This window comes from Panulirus ornatus, chromosome 28, assembly GCF_036320965.1.
Source record: "Panulirus ornatus isolate Po-2019 chromosome 28, ASM3632096v1, whole genome shotgun sequence".
Taxonomy (NCBI): Eukaryota; Metazoa; Arthropoda; class Malacostraca; order Decapoda; family Palinuridae; genus Panulirus; species Panulirus ornatus.
Window position 1 is genome coordinate 13,747,501 of NC_092251.1, and position 7,141 is coordinate 13,754,641.

The following is a 7,141-nucleotide window of genomic DNA, read 5'->3' on the forward strand; positions in this document are numbered from 1 at the left end:
TTTTGAAGTGGTTTGGGCACATGGAGAGAATGAGTGAGGAAAGATTGACCAAGAGGATATATGTGTCGGAGGTGGAGGGAACGAGGAGAAGAGGGAGACCAAATTGGAGGTGGAAAGATGGAGTGAAAAAGATTTTGTGTGATCGGGGCCTGAACATGCAGGAGGGTGAAAGGAGAGCAAGGAATAGAGTGAATTGGAACGATGTGGTATACCGGGGTTGACGTGCTGTCAGTGGATTGAATCAAGGCATGTGAAGCGTCTGGGGTAAACCATGGAAAGCTGTGTAGGTGTGTATATTTGCGTGTGTGTACGTATGTATATACATGTGTATGGGGGTGGGTTGGGCCATTTCTTTCGTCTGTTTCCTTGCGCTACCTCGCAAACGCGGGACACAGCGACAAAGTATGAAAAAAAAAAAAAAAAAAAAATATATATATATATATATATATATATATATATATATATATATATATATATATATATATATATATATGAAATTTTGTTTTTTGGCCAATCACTAAAACATACTTAAACCAAATTGCCTTAGAGGGTAAAATATTCGTTAGGGCATCACGTATATGCATTCCAAATTTACTGATGATGAGTGGATCCAAGTTAAAGTATCCTAGATCATTCAGTGGTAGACCCCTTAAGTTGGCAAATAAATCATCTTATAGAGTTAAATCTAAACCTCCCATTGACACCAAGAACTTTTTAGTTCTCACTTTTAGCAATAATTTTGCATTACTTCCCATGTTGCTTAAATCTTTTAATGAATATATTGCCTTCAGCAACAATAATCCTATGATTAATATCTTAATTAGAAATTCAACAAAAAAGTAGTGCAGTCTGTGTTTATAGAGTGCCATGTAAAAATTGTGATATGTTTATGGTGGGCAGACTGGTAAGGATAAATATAGTATATGAACAGGACGAGAATCAAATGCCTTGTTTAATCATGTTAGAAATTATGATTATTGTATTGACTGAAGTAATGCTATCTCAGTTATTAACTCTAATTCCTGTACCGCGAGATATATCACTGAATCTTTCTAGACACACAAAGAATTGTTACATTAATATTAGTGAAGGTCTTACACAAATTAGATAGCCTTAATGTTGAATTTGTTTGATGTATTGGATGATAATTTTTTGCCTGTTTCAAAGTTTGTTTTAACGCTACCTCGCTAACGCGGAAACTGGCGAATATGTATGATAAAAGAAAATAAAGGTGAAATTGTAGTTCACTAGTTCATATGATTCTATTTAACTTGTAATTTTTAAACACCTGTGGCACAGCATGTTTGGCAGACGATCGCAGTCATATAAGACGTATCTTTAGGCAGTTATCCTAAGTGGTTTATGAAAAAAACTTATCGTTGAGCTAGTAAGATATTTTATGCATCTAGTTAAAAGAATGTGTAAAATGATGGTAGGTCTAACTTAGCTAATGTAAGACAGGTACTAAGAAGCAGTGTTTTTGATGTTGCCTCTTAGTACAATAACATCATCAGTAACACCTTACTTAATTAATAGCAGGCCAAATCATCCAACAACCGGGAGTGTTTACTCAGTCAACATTGGCCAGACCGGAAAAAACTGTAATTGAGAGATGCTATTGGCACCGTCATTCAGTACGCAGGGATGACATCAAATATGCGATCACTAAACACGGACATTAAAACAATCACCCTGTAGACCTTTATAACCCATGCACATTGTACCCCTCTTGTGATTATGCTACCTGTAACGTCATTGAATCTGTCTTAATAGCTATTCTCTGTTCACTCAGATCTGGTAGCTGGGTGGGCGCAAAGCTTAGCTATTACTGGTGGACACAAACAGGTGAAGGTTGTGGGTGGAGTAGCGAGTCACTTTGGTTACCAGACAACAGTGACTGGCCACGAGAGAACATCTACGGCCAGAGGGTAGCAACTTAGAACCAGTTAGGCTGCTGTAATAGCCTAACATACTTTTTATTGCCATTTATTGGTTTACCATTAGTTAGACAGATCAAGTAACTGCATTAATTAGGATATATCTAAGATATTTCTTGATATTTTATGATTATCAGATGTAATTACTGCTGAGGAAGACATGTAAATCTGACAATTGTTGTAACATCTCTGGCTCACTCGCCTGCTCTGTAAAACCTTACCTGTTCATGACACTTGTAAAGCTTATTACATCATATCATAATGATAGGTTTTCATATCATCACATGACAGTAAGGAGTGACATAAACAACCAAAAAACCTTTAAGTAATGGGGAGTAAGTTACAGTTTTAGCATACTTTGGCACTCGCCTTCTATAGCTTTCAGCCATTTTTTCATTTTCAAATATTTTTTCAGCCAGAAGTAAAGCGAGAAAAGAGGTGGTTTAACATTTTAGGAACAGTATTTTATTAATCTTGGATCTCCCGAAACATAGTGACCAGTGCAAAACGCAAGATATGAAAATATTAAACTGACATGTGAAAGCGCACGTAATGCTCTGGTGCCAGATGTTCAATATCTAATGTCGAATTTGCCTATTTTTTCGTTGAGTCATGTGAAATACAGCCAGAAACAATTGATTTACGAAACATTACGTAAACTGGTTGAATATAATTCTTACAGAATAGAGAAGACTGGCACAAACCAATACAAGAAAAAATACGTAACCTTGCTGATTGAAAACACCTATATGCCCGCACATACTTCTAACGTCCCTCATTTTATAAGACTTCATAATCAACTTTAATTTTCTGTGATAAGATAAACTTTTTAGGGTAATTTCTACCTCTAGCTGTTTACATTGAAAGCAATCTACAATTATGAATATATATATATATGAATATGTATGTGGTAGATTTACCAGGCTCCTGAGTGTTGCATAACCAATCAGCACCCTTAATTCATAAGTTTCTGCGCTCCAGCTATCAGATCTGAGTGAACAGGGTATAGCGAGAAAAACTCAAATTTGTGCCCAGGCATCTATATGGCCCATTCTATTATTAACCAAATTATTTGAAAGAATTAGCAGAAAAACAAAGCATAAGAAAAATTATCCTAGGGATAAGGGGAGAAAGAATACTTCCAACGCACTCTTCATGTGTCGTAGAAGGCGACTAAAGGAAACGGAATCGGGGGATAGAAACCCTCCTCTCCTTGTATTTCAACTTCCTACAAGGTGAAAAGAAGGAGTCACGCGGGGAGTGCTCATCCTCCTCGAAGGCTCAGACTGGGGTGTCTAAATGTGTGTGGATGTAACCAAGATGAGAAAAAAGGAGAGATAGGTAGTATGTTTGAAGAAAGGAACATGGATGTTTTGACTCTGAGTGAAACGAAGCTCAAAGGTAAAGGGGAAGAGTAGTCTGATAATGTTTTGGGAATAAAATCAGGAGTTGGTAAGAGGACAAGAGCAAGGGAAGGAGTAGCGCTACTCCTGAAACAGGAGTGGTGGGAGTATGTGATAGTGTAAGAAAGTAAACTCTAGATTGATATGAGTAAAACTGAAAGTGGATGGAGAGAGATGGGTGATTATTGGTGCATATGCACCTGGGCATGAGAAGAAAGATCATGAGAGGCAAGTGTTTTGGGAGCACCTGAGTGTTTTAGTATTTTTGATGCAGAATGCAAAGGTGAGTAATGTGGCAGTTGAGGGAATAATTGGTGTACATGGGGTGTTCAGTGCTGTAAATGGAAATGGTGAAGAGCTTGTAGATTTGTGTGCGGAAAAAGGAATGGTGATTGGGAATACCTGGTTTATAAAGAGAGACATGCATAATTATACGTATGTAAGTAGGAGAGATGGCCAGAGAGCGTTATTGGATTACGTGTTAATTGATAGGCGCACGAGAAGGAGACTTTTGGATGTTAATGTGCTGAGAGGTGCATCTGGAGGGATGTCTGATTATTATCTTGTGGAGGCTAAGGTGAAGATTTGTAAAGGTTCTCAGAAAAGTAGAGAGAATGTTGGGGTGAACAGAATGGTGAGAGTAAGCGAGCTTGGGAAGGAGACTTGTGTGAGGAGGTACCAGATGAGACTCAGTGCAGAATGGAAAAAGGTGAGAGCAAAAGACATAAGGGGAGTGGGGGAAGAATGGGATGTATTTAGGGGAGCAGTAATGGCTTGCGCAAAAGAGGCTTGTGACATGAGAAGCATGGGAGGTGGGCAGATTAGAAAGTGTAGTGAGTGGTGGGGTGAAGAAGTAATATCAACAGTGAAAGAAAAGAAAGAGGCTTTTGGACGAGTTTTGCAAGGAAATAGTGCAAATGACTGGGAAATGAATAAAAGAAAGAGGCAGGAGGTCAAGAGAAAGGTGCAAGAGGTGAAAAACAGGGCAAACAAGAGCTGGGGTGAGAGAGCATCATTATATTTTAGGAAGAATAAAAAGATATTTTGGAAGGAAGTAAATAAATTGCTAATGGGGAGGTGATAACAAGTAGTAGTGATGTGAGAAGGAGATGGAGTGAGTATTTTGAAGGTTTGTTAAATGTGTTAGATGATAAAGTGTCAGATATAGGGTGTTTTGAACGAGGCGGGAGAATGGTTTGGTAAACAGAGAAGATGAAAGCTGGCAAGCAGTGGGTTTGGATGGAATTGCAGTGGAATTCATTAAAAAAGCTGGTGATTATGTTGTTGACTGGTTGGTAAGGATATTTGATGTATGTATGACTCATTGTGAGGTGCCAGAGGTATGGCGGAATGCAAGCATAGTGCCATTGTACAAAGGCAAGGGCGATAAAAGTGAGTGCTAAAATTACAGAGGTATAAGTTTATTGAGTATTCATGGGAAATCATATGGGAGGGTATTGATTGAGAGGGTGAAGGCATGTACAGAGCATCAGATTGGGGAAGAGAAATGTAGTCTCAGAAGTGGTAGAGGATGTGTGGATCAGGTGTTTGCTTTGAAGAATGTATGTGAGACATACTTAGAAAAACAAATAGATTTATATGTAGCATTTATGGATCTGGAGAAGGTATATGATAGAGCTGATAGAGATGCTCTGTGGAAGGTATTAAAAATATATGGTGAGGGAGGCAAGTTGCTAGAAGCAGTGAAAAGTTTTTATCGAGGATGTAAGGCATGTGTACGAGTGCGAAGAGAGGAAAGTGACTGGTTCTCAGTGAATGTCCGTATGTGGCAGGGGTGCGTGATGTCGCCATGGTTGTTAATTTGTTTATGGATGAGGTTCTTAGGGAGGCGAAGGCAAGAGTTTTGGAGTGAGGGGCAAGTATGCAGTCTACTGTGAATGAGACGGGCTTGGGAAGTGAGCCGTTGTTCGCTGATGATACAGCGCTGGTGGCTGATTCGGGTAAGAAACTGCAGAAGCTGGTGACTGAGTTTGGTAAAGTGTGTGAAAGAAGAAAGCTGAGAGCAAATGTGAATTAGAGCAAGGTTATTAGGTACAGTCGGGTTGAGGGACAAGTCAATTGGGAGGTAAGTATGAATGGAGAAAAACTGGAGAAATTGAGGTGTTTTAGATATCTGGGAGTGGATTTGGCAGCGGATGGAACCATGGAAGCGGAAGTGAGTTATAGGGTGATGGAGGGGGCGAAAGTTCAGAGAACGTTGAAAAATATGTGGAAGGCGAGAACATTATCTCGGAAAGCAAAAATGGGTATGTTTAAAGGAATAATGATTCCAACAATGGTATATGGTTGTGAGGCGTGGACTATAGATATGTTTGTGCGAAGGAGGGTGTATTTGTTGGAAATGAGATGTTTGAGGACAATATGTGGCATGAGGTGGTTTGATCGAGTAAGTGATAATAGGGTAAGACAGATGTGTGGCAATAAAAAGGGCTTGGTTAAGAGAGCAGAAGAGGGTGTATTGAAATGGTTTGGTCACATGGAGAGAATGTGTGAGGAAAGATTGACAAAGAGGATATATGTGTCAGAGGTGGAGGGAACGAGAAGTGGGAGACCAAATTGAAGGTGGAAGGATGTACTGAAAAAGATTTTGAGCGATCGAGGCCTGAACATGCAGGAGGGTGAAAGGCGTGCAAGGAGTAGAGTGAATTGGAAGGATGTGGTATACCGGGGTCGACATGCTGTCGATGGATTGAACCAGGGCATGTGAAGCGTCTGGGATAAACCATGGAGAGTTTTATGGGGCTTGGATGTGGAAAGGGAGCTGTGGTTTCGTTGTATTATACATGACAGATAGAGAGCGAGTGTGAACGAATGTGGCCTTTGTTGTCTTTTCCTAGCGCTACCTCGCGCGCGTGCGGGGGAAGGGGGTTGTCATTTCATGTGTGGCGGGGTGGCGATGGGAATAAACATAGGCAGCAAGTATGAATTATGTACATGTGTATGTATATGTATATGTGTGTGTATCTGTATTCGTTGAAATGTATAGGTATGTATATGTGCGTGTGAGGACTTGTATGCATATACATGTGTATGTCGGTGAAGTGGGCAACCATTCTTCTGTATCCTCGCGCTACCTCGCTAACGCGGGAGACAGCGGCAAATTATAATGATAATATATATATATATATATATATATATATATATATATATATATATATATATATATATATATATATATATATATATATATATATATATACACATATATAGTATCCCTTGGCATAGGGGAAAAGGAATATTTCCCACGTATTCCCCGCATGTTGTAAAAGGCGACTAAAAGTGGAGGGAGCAGGAAGCTGGAAATCCTCCCCTCTCGTTTTTCCATTTTCCAAAAGAGGAACAGAGAAGGGGGCCAAGAGAGGATATGCCCTCAAAGGCTCAGTCCTCTGTTCTTAACGCTACCTCGCTAATGCTGGAAATAATGGCGAATAGTATAATATATATATATATATATATATATATATATATATATATATATATATATATATATATATATATATATATATATATATATGTTATTTTACTCTGTCGCTGTCTCCCACTTTAGCCAGGTAACGCAAGGTAACAGACGAAAGAATGGCCCAACACCCACATACTCATGTATATACATACACGTCCACACACGTACATATACATACCTATACATCTCAACGTATATATATATATATATATATATATATATATATATATATATACACACACACACAGACATATACATATATACACATGTAAATAATTCATACTTTCTGCCTTTATTCATTCCCATCGCCATCCCGCCAC